The sequence below is a fragment of the Tachypleus tridentatus genome, chromosome 6 (genome assembly GCF_004210375.1).
Source record: "Tachypleus tridentatus isolate NWPU-2018 chromosome 6, ASM421037v1, whole genome shotgun sequence".
Lineage (NCBI taxonomy): Eukaryota > Metazoa > Arthropoda > Merostomata > Xiphosura > Limulidae > Tachypleus > Tachypleus tridentatus.
Genome location: NC_134830.1, coordinates 159,413,236 through 159,431,633, shown reverse-complemented (window position 1 = coordinate 159,431,633; position 18,398 = coordinate 159,413,236). Strand labels below are relative to the sequence as shown.

The 18,398-nt window shown below is 36.8% G+C and overlaps 1 protein-coding gene across 3 annotated transcripts in view; it reads left to right on the top strand.

Annotated features, from left to right (window-relative positions):
• The window catches only part of LOC143254266 (rap1 GTPase-activating protein 1-like), a 191,988-nt gene that overhangs the window by 129,710 nt on the left and 43,880 nt on the right, over positions 1 to 18,398 (top strand). The window lies entirely within an intron of this gene.

Below are 18,398 nucleotides of genomic sequence, written 5' to 3'. Positions count from 1 at the left end.
TTACTTCACAATTGGATAGGGAACGAATTGGTTAACTGAGCCAGTTTGTGTCTTTCTTTATTAAATGACCCGGCATGGCCAAGCGTGTTAAGGCGTTCGACTCGTAATACGAGGGTCGCGGGTTCGAATCCCGGTCGCACCAAAAAACATGCTCGCCCATTCAGCTGTGGGGGCGTTATAATTTGACGGTCAATCCCACTATTCGTTGGTAAAAGAGTAGCCCAAGAGCTGGCGGTGATGACTAGCTGCCTTCCCTCTGGTCTTATAGTGCTAAATTAAGGACGGCTAGCGCAGATAGCTCTCGAGTAGCTTTGCGCGAAATTAAAAAAACAACAACAAATAATCTTTATTAAATTATTTACTTTGACCATTTAGTCGAGGCCCAGCATGGTCAGGTGGTTAGGGCTCTCGACTCGTAATCCGAGAGTCGCAGATTCGAATTCCCGTCATACCAAACATGTTCGCCCTTTCAGCCGTGGGGGCGTTATAATGGCACGGTCAATCCCACTATTCGTTGGTAAAAAGAGAAGTCCAAGAGATAGCAGTGGGTGGTGATAACTAGGTGCCCTCCCTCCCGTCTTACACTGCTAAATTAGGGACGGTTAGCGAAGATAGCCCTCGTATGGCTTTGCGCGAAATTGAAAAACAACAACAAACGATTCAGACGTCTAAGCGACTGAAAAGATTTTTGCTCCGAAACCCAAGCTTGCTGGTCGCAACTTTTGACTTGAAATTAATGATAGGAAAAGGCGCGTTTATTCTATTTTTGTCTTCCATCATCTGCTTCTCCCCTACTTCCTGTTGTCTTTTCCACTTTGTGTTAGTCTTTGCTCGCGATTTGACATTACGCTGTAATGTGCACGTTTCAACTCTGTGTGTGTTCCCATGAAAGATGAGAAATTAGGAGATTTCCGTTTGTGATACATTGATTCTGATCCGTTTGAGGTACATATTTTACTTAAAGAAGTGGCAAACCCTACAGGCCCAGTATGGCCTTACCAAATTAGTAACGGGTAACGCGTATATCTCTCGTGTAGCTTTGCTCGAAATTCAAAACAACTAAACACTATATCACTGAATTCAGAAAGAAAACTCCTTATCAATGTATCGTCCACGAGGCTCCTGGTAATAGAAGACACGGGCGTGCTTTTATTTTGTCTTTCAACGCGAAGCCTCTAACGGACCTCCTGGGTTTTGCCCATTGCGAAGAATCAAACTCCGGATTTTAACTTCTAAGTACCTAAAGTTGCAGCTGACTGACCGGACGAGAATAGCGAACGTATCAACTACGTCCTTATGCCACGAAAGAACGTAAAGAACAGACGTAAATCAACAAGTTTATTTTCAGTGTCTTGTATATAATAATAAAATTACGTATACACAAACAACAACCAGAAGATTAGAATGTGATATCCCCATTTTTCACTATGGTATAATAGTGTGTCACGTGATAGAACCAAACACGCCCTTTTGGTATGAAAACTGATCACCCTATACTTTCAATCACATGTCAAAACAGCCAGTTTAATCGCTTTACTATAGATACACTTGTGACTTAATTATTTCTCCACCACTAGGGGTACTAAATGGACAAATAAATGAAACACTAGTGTATGCCAGCAGCTAAAGTCTGGTAACAAGGACACAGTCTCCACTACTGAAATTCTTTAGGCGTGGTCAGATAACACTACGTAACGAATTTTTTACTTTTCTGGGCAGAAAGTGTTATTTCCCAATTACTTATACCTAAAGTAAATGGAAAAGACCTATTTTTCTCTTCAAACTTTGCTTTTGTGATCTGGGAGCATATAACGAAAATATGATGTGAGACTATATTTGGGGGCTGATACGTGAAGTGATTTACATTACAGTCGCAAATCTAAAAAAAAACAAACCTACTCACTTCTAAACATTTTTGTATAACTTTAATATAAATACATGTAAATCTTGATTCATATGTTGTTTTATTCAGACCTTACGTAAATGAAAATGTGCAAATTTGCCTGTTTTTACACAGAAAATAGGTTGGTTTCTGAATTTCATTATCCAGGTCACAAAAGCAAAGTTTGAAAGGAATAACGGCCATTTTATGTACTTTTACAAAATAAGCAAATAAAGAAATAACGCATACTATCCAGGAACAAAATTTGTGTTACATAGTGTTATCGATGCCCCCCAGTGGCTCAGCGGTATGTTTGCGGACTTACAACGCTAAAAACCGGGTTTCGATACTGGTGGTGGGCATAGCACAGATAGCCCATTGTGTAGCTTTGTGTTTAATTCAAAAATAAACAAGTGTAATCGATGTAAGGGATTTGGCTTCCTGAGCCCAAAACTGCGATTATATCTCAAATCAGCCAAAAGAAAAAAAAAAAAAAAGAGAGATGGTGGAGATATGAACTAAAGCTTTGTACTTGAATCACTCAGAGCCACTCTATCAGCCAATATGCCGCGACTAAAAGTCATAGCACGAAGCGAAAGACCTTGGCTCCAGTGTACTGAAATCCAAACACTCATCGTTTTAACAGGCTTACGTATTTTTCGAATAATTTTTCTTTTTTTAATTTTCAAATTAAAAAGAGTTTCTTACAAGAGATCTTATATAAAAGTGTAGGAACAACTAACACGACGGTGAGTACAGGTGTTGCAACTGGGTTGATTTCTTCAATCCGCTACAGTTTCAGCGGACTGGGGCGAGAACCCCAGCCAGGCACGTGAACGAGTAGGCCGCGCTCAGTCTTCAACAATGTTGACTGGCTTTCAGTTAATTATTCAGTGATTTTCATGAGCGAGCATTAGTGAATTTTAATTCCATTGTTCCATTGTAGCCCCGAGCAAGTGAATGTGATAGCCAAGCCAGGATTAAGGCATGGACTTACCCAGGACCTCACACTAATTAGGGGGCCTCAAGCTATGACTATAAATGTATTTCACATACAGGTTCTGTCTCGAGGGGACCTCTGTAAGTTGGAAAGCCTAGGGCTAATAAGACCCTTAATCCTGCCTTCGTGATAACAATGTAGTTATTTAAAATTGACAAAGTGTTAGGGCGGTGCGTACATCTACTTTAACGTTTAACTGCGCTAAACGATTTATTACATGTACCTTTAACCTTTATTAAAATATTTATTTATATAATAACGTTATCTAAAAGAAGACGAAATTTACTTTATTAATTTCTGACAGTAAACATGCACTGGTTTAATAAAGTCTTTCGTAAACAATTTCACAATTGATCAACCAGAGAATGTCGTCTGGTGAAGACGCAAGTTCAAAGTACACAGATTTATGTAGGTCATGTAGTTTTTTGTTGTCTTTCTCACGTGCTTATCACAAGTACGATTTATTAATTTAGTTACGTATTTATCTGTAACACAGGAAACTAGTTTTTAAAAACTTATTAATGTCTAGAATAGTTGACAGAAATGTTGAGTGTGTAATAGATGACAGAAATGTTGAGTGTGTAATAGTTGACAGAAATGTTGAGTGTGTAATAGATGACAGAAATGTTGTGTGTAATAGATGACAGAAATGTTGAGTGTGTAATAGTTGACAGAAATATTGAGTGCGTAATAGTTGACAGAAATGTTGAGTGTGTAATAGATGACAGAAATGATGAGTGTGTAATAGATGACAGAAATATTGAGTGTGTAATAGTTGACAGAAATGTTGAGTGTGTAATAGTTGACAGAAATGTTGAGTGTGTAATAGTTGACAGAAATATTGAGTGCGTAATAGTTGACAGAAATGTTGAGTGTGTAACAGTTGACAGAAATGTTGAGTGTGTAATAGATGACAGAAATGTTGTGTGTAATAGATGACAGAAATGTTGAGTGTGTAATAGTTGACAGAAATGTTGAGTGTGTAATAGATGACAGAAATGTTGTGTGTAATAGATGACAGAAATGTTGAGTGTGTAATAGTTGACAGAAATGTTGAGTGTGTAATAGATGACAGAAATGTTGAGTGTGCAATAGATGACAGAAATGTTGAGTGTGCAATAGTTGACAGAAATGTTGAGTGTGTAATAGATGACAGAAATGATGAGTGTGTAATAGTTGACAGAAATGTTGAGTGTGTAATAGATGACAGAAATGTTGTGTGTAATAGATGACAGAAATGTTGAGTGTGTAATAGATGACAGAAATGTTGAGTGTGCAATAGATGACAGAAATGTTGAGTGTGCAATAGTTGACAGAAATGTTGAGTGTGCAATAGTTGACAGAAATGTTGAGTGTGTAATAGATGACAGAAACGTTGAGTGTGCAATAGTTGACAGAAACGTTGAGTGTGTAATAGATGACAGAAATATTTGTGCGTAATAGACGACAGAAACGTTGAGTGTGTAATAGTTGACAGAAATATTGAGTGCGTAATAGTTGACAGAAACGTTGAGTGCGTAATAGTTGACAGAAACGATGAGTGTGTAATAGATGACAGAAATATTGAGTGTGTAATAGTTGACAGAAACGTTGAGTGTGTAATAGTTGACAGAAACGTTGAGTGTGTAATAGTTGACAGAAATATTGAGCGCAATAGTTGACAGAAATGTTGAGTGTGCAATAGTTGACAGAAATGTTGAGTGTGTAATAGATGACAGAAATATTGAGTGTGTAATAGATGACAGAAATGTTGAGTGTGCAATAGTTGACAGAAATGTTGAGTGTGCAATAGATGACAGAAATATTGAGTGTGTAATAGATGACAGAAATGTTGAGTGTGTAATAGATGACAGAAATATTGAGTGTGCAATAGATGACAGAAATGTTGAGTGTGCAATAGTTGACAGAAATGTTGAGTGTGCAATAGTTGACAGAAACGTTGAGTGCGCAATAGTTGACAGAAATATTGAGTGTGTAATAGACGACAGAAACGACGAGTGTGTAATAGTTGACAGAAATGTTGAGTGTGTAATAGATGACAGAAATGTTGTGTGTAATAGATGACAGAAATGTTGAGTGTGTAATAGATGACAGAAATGTTGTGTGTAATAGATGACAGAAATGTTAGGTGTGCAATAGATTGACAGAAATGTTGAGTGTGTACAATAGTTGACAGAAATATTGAGTGTGTAATAGATGACAAGAAACGATGAGTGTGTAATAGTTGACAAGAAATGTTGAGTGTGTAATAGATGACAGAAATATTTGTGTGTAATAGATTGACAGAAATGTTGAGTGTGTAATAGTTGACAGAAATGTTGAGTGTGTAATAGATGACAGAAATGTTGAGTGTGCAATAGTTGACAGAAATGTTGAGTGTGCAATAGTTGACAGAAATGTTGAGTGTGTAATAGATGACAGAAATGATGAGTGTGTAATAGTTGACAGAAATGTTGAGTGTGTAATAGTTGACAGAAATGTTGAGTGTGTAATAGATGACAGAAATGTTGAGTGTGTAATAGATGACAGAAATGTTGAGTGTGTAATAGTTGACAGAAATGTTGAGTGTGTAATAGTTGACAGAAATGTTGAGTGTGTAAAGGAGATCCAAATAAAATCTTTAACTCGTTTTCTTCTGTAAATAACAATACTTTATGTCAGTAACACTGACTAAATGACAATACTTTATGTTAGTAACACTGACTAAATAACAATACTTTATGTTAGTAACACTGACTAAATAACAATACTTTATGTCAGTAACACTGACTAAATAACAATACTTTATGTTAGTAACATGGGATAACCAACAATATCTTATGTAAGTAGAGTGTATTTGTTTGATCTGTAAATTGCATACCCAACTCTGCCCTTGGTGAAAGTCCGACAGATCTGTCACGTCTACAAGTAAAAGTAAACTTCCAGCCTACAATGGGTTTTCGTTTCGAAACTCTTGTAGTTAGTTCACTTTAAATGTCTTTCCTTAAAAGGTTTGCAAGTTATTCTAAAGAGATTACACTACTTCGCCTTTATTTCTCTTGAAAACGAGAGAAACATGAGCAACTTTGCTAAAAATAAGCAAATTCTTCATAAGGATTTTCAGTAGCGCTCATTCTCAAAGACAATTGTTGTAATACAGATAAAGTGTAACTATCGAGTCAAGAAACTAGGCGAAATGGCAAAACAGTTGCAACATTCGTTCACAGAAGCCACTTTACAGAAGAGATGTAGTCAAGATTTCTACTGTCGGTATATGTTACATTTAATGCATGAAATTTAATAATAGTTTCAAATTCTGCTTTAAGAAGAACCATATTGTAAATCAAGAATTAAACATATCACAAAAAGTGTTTCAGTTATGAAATATTTCTCTACTGCAGGCTTAAGCGCTAATTCTAACCCTAGTATAAATAGGAAGTTAAATGGTATGAATAAAGAGAGATTCAGAAGCCTAAGGAATAGCAGCAATATCTTTATCATCCACGTCATAGCTGAATATTTTATTACTGTATATTTAAGTTATTATGAGAAACAAGCTAAAATGATGAAAATTTTACTCACAGTTTCCGACTTGTAAAATTTTGTTGTGGTATAATTTTTGTTCAAACTCAGCTATTTGCAATAACTACTGCAGGAATGATGTAATGTTATTCTATATTTTTTAATAATATATAGAAAAGTTTAAAATTAATTTAATTTGCTTTGAACTACTAAATTAGCATGCCAAGTTTGATCTCAGTCGGTTGACTCGTTTATGAGAAGATGAGTGTACAGACAGACGGAAAGTTTCATTTGGATACTTACCGCATGGGTATGGCACAACATGTATAGAGCATACGTAAAGAATGCCTGTACCGCAATTTTTTTTATAAATTAATAGAACGCTATTTGCCAAGCGTAATTTAACGTCAACCGACGTCAGTTTTAATTTTTTTTATAACATTATTTTAGGGTTTGATTTTCGCGTAAAGCTACTCGAGAGCGATCTGCGCTAGCCGTCCCTAATTTAGCTGTGTAGGACCAGAGGGAAGGCAACTAGTCATCACCACCAACTCTTGGGCTACTATTTTACCAACGAATAGTAACATTATAACGCCCCCATGGCTGAAAGGGCGGGCATGGTTAGTGTGACTGGGATTCGAACCTACAACCCTCTGATTATGAATCGAGTGCCTTAACCACTTGGCTATGCCGGACTGTAGTTTATCGAATACCCTTCTTTAGTAAAGTATCAAGAATTACAATGGACGAGTGAGGTCTTGTGCTCATAAACATGTTTGTTTCTAGATGCAAAGTTTTATGCCATCAATAAATCTGCTGTTTGGAGTTCATGTTTGTTTGATTTAGCGCAAAACCACATAATTAGCTATCTGAACACTGTCCACGTCGAGGAATCGAACCCTGGACATTGGTTTGTTTGTTTTTTGGAATTTCGCACAAAGCTACTCGAGGGCTATCTGTGCTAGCCGTCCCTAATTTAGCAGTGTAAGACTAGAGGGAAGGCAGCTAGTCATCACCACCCACCGCCAACTCTTGAGCTACTCTTTTACCAACGAATAGTGAGATTGACCGTCACATTATAGCGTCCCCACGGCTGAAAGGGCGAGCATGTTTGGCGCGATGGGGATGCGAACCCGCGACCCTCAGATTACGAGTCGCACACCTTAACACGCTTGGCCATGCCAGGCCATCTGGACATTGGCATTGTAAGTTCATAAATCTACCGTTGATCCATCGGTGGGATTTTTGAAGAAAAAAAAAACATTTAGTAAAGTACAATAAAACAAAATGCTCTTCAAAAAGTTATTTTAAGTTATTTGCCCTCTGGTGGTATGTCTGCAGGCTTACGTAGCTAATTCCTTACTATACTCCCTCTTTCAAACTGTCACGTCGTGTTTTCAACATGATTTTCAAATTTCTGATTGTGTCACAGACTAGACAATTTTTAATGTAATAAACACAACGAAAGATTACATACACGTGTATAACAATAATACATTTGTGGTTTTACGTTTCATGTTTCCGTCCTTCACTGGAGGCTGAGAAAACATCTTAAATTAATTAGCATACCACACTATACAGGTATACACTATAGCCTCATTTACTGTATTTGAACTAGAAAATAGACAGAGAAGAGTTTCATTTCTTGCATCCTGCAAAACAACACACACGCACGCGTGCACACACGAACAAACATCTAGAAATACTTGGAAGAATCAGAGGATAAAATCAGATTACTTGTTATGATTAAGAAACATAACTGGATTACTTGTACGAAACATTGCGGAATTACTTAGTGGGATAAGGAGACAAAACTGGATTAATTGGTAGAAATATGAAACATACAACGGAAGACTTTCGAAACGTCGTCCACTACACTTGTGTCTCTACAACAAGCAGTTGCCGTCCATCCTACAAAGTTTCATCATGAATACTCTGCCTGAACAATCTATCGAATAATACATTTTTTAACACTCCTACGAAAAGACGTTTCTAGTCCTGATTTCTCCAAGCCCGTTCCCCTGGCTGTGGTTTCGCTAGATAGTAGATAGGTACAGTGGGAATCTCGTTAATCCATTCATTAATGGATTTAAATGGCAATTTCATTTAAATACAAAATTATTAGAATATTAATAACCTTTCAAGTTGCTCTGGGGCCTATTAGGCCCCACTTTTTGTAGGAGTGTTAAATTGCTTATGAAACCATCAGAGCCCTCCCGAAGTAAGCTGCTGTTTTAAAATAGATTCTAAAAAACACACAACTAGTGATAATAATTTAAGTAAAATGTGTCTACTGAAGTCGGCTTTCCAGTTCCTATACTATGTTTTTTTGGCATTGAAAGTTAAACCACTTTACTCACCAAAAGACAATTTGTTTAAGTTTCTCCGCATTGAAAGGAAATACAGTATTATAATACGTATAGAGGGCGCTAAGTTATAGTAGTTGCTCTGATATACAACTTGACGATGGGCGTTTTGATAAGAATTTGCGAGATAAATGAAGGCGTCTTTTGGTTTCAGCGAAACAAAAAAAACTCGTCTATATACATATAAACTTTCCAGCATAGTTTTCACACACATTTTTTTTTAGTGGTGTTCGCGTAACAATGTATTGCGTTCACGAGTTTAGTCGCGCACAATCGTGTCTTTAGTGCCTCGCTTGTTTTCAACCAAGTGCGCATTCAACTGGCTAATTGTTGGGTTGTATAATCATATTTATCGCAGGTAACACGTGTTGCTTTTGTTCTTTACAACGAACATTTTATCTTTAATTGAGTTTGTTTTGGTTTTTAAACGGAAAGAGATATTTGACAGAATAAAACTTAAAAAAAAAAAAAAACGCGGGAAAAGAATGGATTTGTGAGAGTAATCCGCTAGATGGCGAACCCACTTTAGTGAAAATACTTTGCAAATTGTTGCGTTCTATTTCGTAGTTCGACTCAACAACAGCTCAGTAAAATGTAGTGGTACCAGAGTTGACTCCTAATACATGTCTAATCTGCGTTTCGTGACGGATAAAGTCACTGTCTTAAAGCAGTGCTCAAGCTAGCCGAATATGCTTCAATAATGAACTGGAAGTAAAATTTTAAACTCGATTGTTCGTGTGGCCTGGAGGTTCGTGAACCATGAACAGTATTGAACAAATCGAGATTTTTACCCTCAAATTAACAACTGATTTTCACATTATTTTTCACCAATGGTGTTCACGTATTGATTGCACCAACAGTGATTATTGGGGTTAACTGTAATATTGGGAATAAACTCGAAGCCTTATAACGTTAACATTAGGGTTAGATCCTTCCCTGTGAGCACAGCGTAGGTAAAACATTGTGCTTAACCCTAGAACGCCAAAGTGGGATCACAACGACCCCTTCCACCAGGTGTTGATAATATAAAAATTAACTCTGGTATTCTAGGGTTAAAAAACATACACAATCATAATATTGGCCTTCCAATGGCTCAACAATAAGCTCGAGGGCTTATAACGCTAAAATGTTTATGCTAACCCTAACGCATCTCGCACTGTTCAATGAACGAGCGGGAAACCATTATAACATAAGTTCCCAGGGTTCTTTTCACGTTTACCCTCGTTCCCGTGCTACTAGAACAACCGTACCGTGAAATGAAAGAAAGAACTCATATAATGAATAAATTACCTGTTGAATCATACCTGTAATCGAGCATATTTATTTTTCATTACCAGAAAATGTGCGCCTCTTCTACGAACATGAAGGCTAGGCCCATACCCATAACATGACAATTTTAAACCGGCAGAGCAAACGAAGCGAATATAACTAGCTAAAGATATAATTCACAATTTGTGTTTTCATAGCAAGCATGGAGAAAATTTAACATTAAGTTTATATTTCATTCGAAGCTGTTGACAATTTATACATGCTAGAGTTATTTGTCAGTTATAGTAAGGTAATTTAAACCCTGAACCTTCATTAAAGAGTCAATCAAACATTGAACCATGGCGTAAGCCTAACTTGTATAATTTCCTCGGTGGACTCAGCAGACAGCGCGATGTGGCTTTGCTTTCTGAAAACACACACACACACTTGCATAATTCAGTGGCGGATGTATTCCTGGTGAGCCAGCGGTAAGTTTGATTCTCCACAGTGTATACAGTAGACAACCCAGCGTGGCTTTGTTCTAAAACAAACAATGTTGGACACAAATTAGAATGGAAAGGTTTGCTGAACTTCCACCTTCTGAGAACCTACTGCGTCATATTATTTTATAAAAATTAAAAATAAGCAAACATTAACAAAATGAACGATGTCTGCGGATATATATAAATATATTCTGATGGTAAAAATAACGTTGTGAGCTTTAATTAAAATCCTTACGTAAACTTTAGGCAAGTCACTTCCTGTCGCACGTTTCCGGTATTCCAAATTGTAACAAAACAAGCTGCCAATTGGATGGGCGTGATAAAACTAACCTAATATGATTTAATGAGTAGGATGGGGTAGTGCTGGTTGAGGGAAGAGTGTTTATTTCATTTTGTGTGCTTATGGGAGATAGAGGGCGTTGTGTATTTCTCGATTAAAGTGATTTTCTGTAGCTGATAAATAACTCGCATTTGTTTTAACTTTAAATTAGTCAAATATTGTCGTTTCCTCTCATTTGTTACGGAATGTTGAAACATGCGTTGGCAGTTGGAGTTCAGCCCCAGACTTATTAGATGAAATGGGAATGCCTACTACCTTCTCGACTGCGGTTTCCCATGATTTTCTAAAACAAATCGTTTTGATTCGCCCCATCCGCTTGATAAAATAAAGAATCCGTCACTGTAATCTCTAGTGTTGTGTTATTCGTTATGGCTGTGTTATTACTTTGTTCACGAGCTTTTGTCGTGTGGTCTTTAAGTATCGTTTGGTGATTTGAATAAAGCTCAGGACCAATAAAAAACTCGCGGGTTCTAATTTCCGTCACGCCAAGCATGCTTGCCCTCTTCAGTCGTGGGGACGTTATAATGTGACAATCAATCCCACACTATTCGTTGGTAAAACAGTAGCCCAAGAATTGACGGTGGGTGGTGATGACTAGCTGCCTTCTCTCTGGTCTTATACTGCTGAATTAGGGACGGCTAGCGCGAAATTCAAAACATAACAAAACCAATAAATACAACATATTTGTGTGTATGTGTGCGTGCGTACACGGAAACATTTAAAACTGTGTAACACAAATTGTGTTCCTAAATAGTATGTGTTATTTCTTAATTGCTTATGTTGTAAAAGTACAGAAAATGGCCATTATTCCCTTCAAACTTTGCTTTTGTGACCTAGATAATGAAATTTAGAAATTAACCTATTTTTTATGAAAAAAAACGGGCAAATTTGGACATTTTCATTTATATAAGGTCTGAATAAAACAACATATGAATCAAGATTCATATGTATTTATATTCAAGTTCTAAAAAATGAACACAAATGTTTAGAAGTAAGTAGTTTTTTCGAGATTTGCGAATGTAATGTAAATCACTTTCACGTATCAGCTCTCAAATATAGTCTCCCATCATGTTTTCGTTATACGCTCCTTGGTAGCGGCGCTCAAAGTCCAGTATATCTAACTGGAAGCGTTCGCCTTGCTCCCCTGAATATGCTCTCATGTTCTCCTTGAATTTATCAAGATGAACGTCAAGGATACGGACTTTCAGGAACATCCTGCAGCCCATTTTGCCGTAGTTCTTCACCAGAGCCTCAACCAGTTCCACATAATTTTCGGCCTTGTGATTGCCCAAGAAGTCCCGAATTACTGCGACAAAGCTGCCCCGGGTTTTTTTTCCTTCCCACTGAACGTCTTGGGGAATTCTGTGCACTCTAGGATCTTCTTTATTTGTGGTCCAACGAAGACACCAGTTTTGACCTTTGCCTCAAACAGCTTAAGGAAGACTCCTTATCAAGAGCTGTGACAAATTGTTGCGTAATACCTAATTTTATGTGCAATGGTGGGAATAACACCTTCTGGAGGTCCACTAGTGACTCACACTTGATATTGTGCCTCCCCACAGATATTTCGGTCTGTTGTGACCAGTGCTTCCTTATGTAGTACGCTGCGGTGCCCCTCCTGTCCCACAGGCAAAGATAACAGGGAAACTTGGTAAAGCCTTCTCAGAGACCCATCAGGAATGCCACCATTTTCAAGTTTCCAATAACATCCCAGCCATACTCATCATGCTTCAAGGCTTCTAGCAAGGTCTTAACGCTGTTGTATTTCTCTTTGAGGTGCACCGAATGAGCAAGGGGAAGAGACGTATACTTAATCCCGTTATGGAGCACCACAGCTTTGAGGCTTGTACAACATTCTAGAAAGTTCTTGAAAATTCTTGTAAGTTCGAGAAAATTCTCTATCAGCTACTCAGCACTGAATCTACCTGGAATGTTTTGGAAAATTGGTAAATTTGAAAATTCCATTACTCAGGTCACAAAAGCAAAGTTTGAAGAGAAAAATAGGTCTTTTTTTTCCATTACTTTAGGCATAAGCAATTGGGAAATAACACTTTCTGCCCAGGAACAAGAAAAAGTAAAAATGTTGATACATAGTGTAATTATTTATATATTTTTAAATACTGCACAGACATTCAGTCAGCTTTAACTAGCTACAAAAAGTTAAACAAAATGGGATGGAGGCGTCAAAATAGCGTCTTCTTACCTTCAAAAAGATTCTCATTTCGATCTTTTTTCGACAAGTGGGCTAAAAATAAGAAGCGACGCCAATAAAATAAAAGCAAATAAAACGGTACACGAACGTGGGAAATGTAATAGAGATATTTAGCAGAATAGAGATCTCCTGGTGGATCAGCGATAGGATCACAAAATTACAATGTTAAAATCTAAGGTTCGATTCTCCGCGGTGGACCAACCGCAGATCTCCTATTGGGTATCTTTATGCTGAAAATCAAGCAAACAAACAAGTAGATTTTGATCTATGCAGATTACGTTAAACTAGCAAATGTACTCGTTAAACGAACATGGAAAACATGGAGGGGGGAAATAGATCACTCTGTTTGGATGTCTGTCTTCTTCGCTTTGCTTCTTAAAGTGTTTCACTTGACCGTGTCAGTTGTTTTACCCGATGCGTCACTTATCCTAAGTTTTCCTGATTTTTCGTGTCGTCCATCTACTGTTCTTTTCTTTTTCTCTTTTTTTTGCTAAATGAGGTTTTCTTTCCTAGGCTTTCTCTGAACTGTTTTCTTTTATTCAAAATTGTAGTTTATAATTCATTTCATAGATGGTAATAGTTGTATTTAATTTAAGAACTGAACATGTGAAGCTGCCATCTTTTAATTTGAATGTTAACCGATATTTCAAACACCGATTTCACCTATAATGGTATTGAAATAACTTGTTGTCAATAAGATCTTTTATTAAAAACACGAATATAAAAAAATCCCCATTGCACTGTTTTTTTTTAGAGTGAGGGATTTCTGCTCGAGGTTCTGGTGCTCTAACCACCAGGGCAATTAGAACGTCACCAACAGACAGTGCTCACCCAGAATGGTAACGTTCAGGAGATCAGAACTGTAACGAATATTTTATGAAACATGGTTTTGTGTTTCGTAATGTGTCGGTGAAACTGTATTTTATTATATTTATCATATCACGTAGCCACTTCCTAAAAATCATAAAAATATATTAAAATTTTAACATTTTTTCACGCAATTGCCAACCCGTTATTTATTGTAATACATCAAATAATTTGCGAGAAACTTTACTGCATGACATGTGAATAGAAAACTAAATTTATTTAAATTTATAGAAACTAATTGAATTATCTATTTTATTTATCATTTGAGTAAATCAAAATATTATTGTATTTCATGAACAAAAATTAATTCTAGATTCTTACTCTTTTTTTTTAAACACAAAGCTATACGATGGACCATCTCTGCTTTATCCACCACTGGTATCGAAACCAGGTTTCTAGCGGTAAAAGTCCACAGACATACCGCTGTTCCACTGAAGGTATTGATGATAGAAACAGATAAATCGAAACTAACAGTTTTAATTTTTTTTATTTGTTTAAACTTCTTAGTGCAGTGACTGCATATCTTTCCATCATAAACACTCTGTATAAATATATAGCTTATGTGGTTTCGTGCTATTGACATTAGATGGCGCTGTAAAACTTGACATTTATTTCGCTCGTTACAAGTTATCAGAATTTCAATTGCTTCTGTGGTATTCTGTAATTCAAGTGATGAGATAAGCAAAGCTACGTGTGGTGTTGTTTTTTTTAATAGCTCACTATATCAAGAATACGAATTACACGATAAGCAGTTACATTAAAATGTCAACAGAAATATATACTTTGTCTGAATTTCAAAGTGGATACATTTTGTCTCATCTGAACAAATTGAAACAGTCTTTCTTCCTAATTGTTAGATAAATACCATTTCATCAACAATTTACTTTTGAAAGGAAAAAAAAAAACGTGAAATAAATATGATACATCACCTTTAATAGGTGCAGTGTAAAGCTTTATATATTTGTACCTTTAATTGTCAAGTTCTTATGGTACTAGGAAGGATATTTGTTTTAACGCTAGTTTTGTAGAATATCAGTTCTGACGGTACTAGACAGGACATCAGTTACATGAAAATAAAAAAAGCGCAGTGCATGATATGTTGCGAAACTTCTGAAAGGGAGTCATGTTCGTTGCTAGATACTGCACCCGGACAAGTTTAGATTCCGAAAAATAGAAACAAAAGATAAGGTTTACTCATACTGCCAGGCAGGTCTTTCGGACCTTTTAAACACAAAGAAATGTTGTCTTTGTTCGGAAATGAGGTTAAGAGAGAATGAAGGTAACGCCCGGTCATACTTCCCATTCAATTGTCTCATACCTCATACTGGTTAAGTCCTCGAATACATTGTGTTGGAATATTTGTGTGATCGAGCTGTCAAAATGGGCCTTGGAAAATCGTCGTCCTCGCACAATAAACGGATTATGGAAAGCACCATGAAAGAATTCTGTGCTTAGGGACATGACAGCCTCATGCCTAAGCCCTCCATTGCAAAAAAACTATACTACGATACTGTTGTCAGTTAGACCTTGACCGGGCATGTTAGTGTGGACTGGAAGTTCGTGATGAAACTTGAAAATATTTTTTTAATGTATTCAGTCCTCTATAATTTGTTAGGAAAAGCAAATGAAAATAAAGCGTATCTATACGTTACATATTTTACGCTTGAAAGGGTTGATCCGAAAATGAACGAAACACGTGCACGCAGCCGACATCAACCATTAGCGTAAAAGTGGTTCAAATTATCAGTGTACTTCAAAATCAACGTGATAATTTTTTCCTAACACGCATCAGAAAAGTTGAAAACGACAGCAATTACGGCACGTTCCACTCACTACACATCGAGTTATTTACAAACGTAACTCGTCTACAAACTAATTTTAATTATTTATCAAAACTTTGTTTTATGAATCTCACAAAAGCAACACGAGAGTTATCTCTACGCTGGTTCCTAATTCAGCAGTGTAACACCAGAGGAAGACTATTAGTCATCATCACCCACCGCCAACTTTTGATTATTCTTTTACCAACGAATAGTGCGATCGATCGATCTGCACCTGTCCCTAATTTATCAGTAAAAGATTAAAGGAAGGCAGCTATCATCACCACCCACCGCCAACTCTTGGGCTACTCTTTACCAACGAATAGTGGGATTGTCAGTAACATTATAACGCCCCAGTGCTGAAAGGGCAAGCCTGGTGTAATGGACTGGCGACTCTCAGATTGCGAGTCGATAGCTAACCACCTGCCCATGCTGGGCCTATTTATTTATCAAATATGTATGTTTTCGTTATTTACTGAAAATTGCAAGAACGCAACAATAATATCTAGTTTTTTTAGACATAATGATGTCATCAACATATCTGTAAGATGGACCATTTACAAGTGGAATTAAAAGACATTTTAAGAAATACATATATTCGCATTTATCACAACAGAACACTCAGGGTTAGTGATCCCCATAGCGGGAATTGGCATATTGCCAAGGGGAAAAATAGGTAAGAAGGTAGAGTATTTGGCTTTATGCCAGCAATTTAAGCAAGGAATGTTTATTTGCAAGTGGGATAACCTAAATAACAGAAAATACTTCATGCATAAATAAAGACTAAATAAAATACTTCGTCACACAGACATTTTGTATTTCTATAGTCTTGGTAAGCCAAGGTTTATTTGTTTGTTTGTTTTCGAATTTCTGCGCAAAGCTACACGAGGTCTATCTGCGCTAGCCGTCCCTAATTTAGCAGTGTAAGACTAGAGGGAAGGCAGCTAGTCATTATTCCCCACCGCCAACTCTTGACTACTCTTTTTACTAACGAATAGTGGGATTAACCGTCACTTTCAACGCCTCCCAGGTCTGAAAAGGCGAGCATGTTTGGTGTGACGGGATTCAAACCTGCGACCACCAGATTACGACTCGAGCGTCTTAACCACCTGGCCAAACAGGGTTAAATGTAGAATGGAACTTAATCACTGAAGTTCTCTTAAAATGTAAACCTTCAATGACAGAATTACTACGTCATTACAAATGTTACTCTCTTTGACAGAGTTTTAAAAAAATCAGACCTTCCGATAGTGTCAAAGGTCGCTTTGGTTATGGCAAATAAAAACACTTTAACCAGCTGATCTAAATAAAGACCCATACCGATTATTCGTACTTTCTTTCATTAGAAAACTGTTAATATTTTATTCTGATATGTTGCAAGTCGACTTTAGGGTGTGAAAATATTTATTTGAATCGTAGAACTTATCGTAACAACTCACAGGAACTGTGTATGTTTCTATATTTATTCCCTACATCGTTTCCATAACCCTTGTATCTATAACGGAAGTTATTACGTGGTATATTAATCCCAGAAATCTCTCGCCACAGTTCCAGTATATACTACAAAAATGCCAAAAAGTATTATTTATTCCAGATATCCTTTCCCACAACCCAGTAACTACAGATAACTTCTGTCGTGTAGTGGTATGTTTATTCCAGATATCCTTCCCACAACCCCAGTAACTACAGATAACTTCCGTTGTGTGTGGTATATTAATTTCATATAACCTTTTCCCCAACGTCCGTTGTCAGGTGCAGCATTCCAAATAACTGGACACAAACAGTCTTACAAGTTGCAAGTGTTGGGTGTGAACAAATATAAGTAAAGGATGTAAAAGATATGTGGCTATTATACACAATCTTGAGTTAAAATAAATTGAAAGCAGAGAGAGGGAGAAAATATTGGTTCGATATCTCTCCTGTATTTAGCTTGTAGTGATAGATGTGACTAAAGAAAACTGAATCCTCATCCTGGCACGCTAGCATGTACCTTAATCTGGGATCGTATATATAAATAACTGTGTGTTAAAAAAAACAAACAGAATACAGTTCATTTATCTATCGCTTATCAATGAGGATTAGTAGTCATTTGGGGGTTATAGTGTTAGGATTTTCAGACAGACATCGTTAATAAACATTTAAGTTATAGTGTTGAGGATTTTCTCAAACGTTATTAATAAACATTCTGAATTATAGTGTTAATGATTACTAGAACCTGTTAAATTTCCATTGAATTGTTAGCTTCTGGGGTCATATCGAAGGTCAAGGGGAACGACCCTATCGTAAAGCAAGCACTTATAATGTACATATGAAATGGTACTTTTGATGGTATACGAAATCGTGTTTACACCTTTGAGATATATTTCATACATATTTCCGTGTAATTAATGAGGGGGGGTAGTGATCGTACCCCTTTGTGTTTACGCAAATGGTATTTAGAGTCGTTTCATATTTTTTGTTTTATCTTCTTTTCTTATGCGTAAACCACCTTGTCTCACTTCCATTATTGTCTGTTTACGTGTAAAAATGAACATAAACGAGTGCCCAAGGTCACCCACTGCTTAATATACAGTCACAAACTATGTTGATTTTTTTTAAACTCGGAAGTCACTCGGACCACAAGGTCACTCTCACTGTCCCAGTATGAAACGTACAGATG